This window comes from Nicotiana attenuata, unplaced genomic scaffold, assembly GCF_001879085.1.
Source record: "Nicotiana attenuata strain UT unplaced genomic scaffold, NIATTr2, whole genome shotgun sequence".
NCBI classification, from domain to species: Eukaryota; Viridiplantae; Streptophyta; class Magnoliopsida; order Solanales; family Solanaceae; genus Nicotiana; species Nicotiana attenuata.
Genome location: NW_017671234.1, coordinates 59602 through 60834, shown reverse-complemented (window position 1 = coordinate 60834; position 1233 = coordinate 59602). Strand labels below are relative to the sequence as shown.

The 1233-nt window shown below is 32.6% G+C and overlaps 1 non-coding gene across 1 annotated transcript; it reads left to right on the top strand.

Moving 5' to 3' along the window:
- Nucleotides 1-572: 572 nt before the first annotated feature.
- TRNAR-UCU lies at nt 573-645 on the top strand. Its single transcript has one exon. It is a non-coding gene; the product is annotated as a tRNA-Arg (tRNA).
- Nucleotides 646-1233: the final 588 nt, after the last annotated feature.

Below are 1233 nucleotides of genomic sequence, written 5' to 3'. Positions count from 1 at the left end.
AGTCACTGTCTAAATACTTTTTATTTGGACATGGTTTTACAATAGCTAATTTTACTGGGCTTATAAATGTCTTTGTTGCACTTCTTGATAATGATTCATTACTTGAATACTTTATTTGGATGATTGCGGTGAAAATAAAATTTTTTAGGCAATTTAACATGAATACTTTATTTGCATGTTAATTTTTGTAATAAGAAGAAACAACTCAACTTATAGGCTCAAAGTCAAAATATCGAAACTGATTAATCCGAAATCGAACTTCAAAAATTCGATCAAACCGAAAATCAAAATTCAAACCGAGATTTTCATATCCAATTCAAATTATCCCGAACGCTCACCCTAATTTGAAAATTTGATACAACTTAAATGTCCTTATAACAAAGTCAGATAGTGTCAAATATCTCAAGACATTAAATATCATACAAAAAAGAGGTCTAAACTAAATGCTGATAGAAGAAGAACTATTTGCACTAGGATTTTGATTGAATTAGAAGAGAAAAAGGATTTTCTTGGTGGTTGAAAAATTCATACAATAATATATTATAAAAACAAAGTGCTAGAGTAAACAACAAGCGCCCATGGCCTAATGGATAAGGCGCTTGACTTCTAATCAAGCGATTGTGGGTTCGAGTCCCACTGGGCGTGTTTCTTCTTTTCACTTTTATTTTTTTAAACAAAAAAGGTTTAGAAAAAGGTCGCTAGACTATTCAGAGAAATCGTAATTATTCATTTAATCAATGTTCTACTTTTCTAATTAATTCCCTACTTCTTTCGTTTCGAAAAGAGCAAGAACTGTGACTTGGGAATATGAAGATCAAACCTTCTATTTGTTTTGTCTCAATTTGAGCATTATGTTCTTAATCTTCTGTCACGACCCAAAACTGTCATATTGTGATGTGCCTAACGTGGAATTAGGCAAGCCGACTCTTTTACCAAAATAATCCGTTATTTCAATTTAAAGATTACTTCAAGCTATTTAATTAATAAAACTAATCCGAATAACAAAGTGCGAAAAGAAAAGTCCGACATCAGGATGTCACTAATCATGAGCATCTACTAAAAACTGTCAATTAATACTAAGACTAAGACAATCTGAAAAACAACTAATAACATCTATAGGAAGATAGGAGGGAGAAGAGTAGAGCTGCGATCGCTATGCAGCTACCTTACTAACTCCAACAGAATCCGCGACAGATGAAATCAACACTCGCTAGCACGTCCAGCAACCCAATT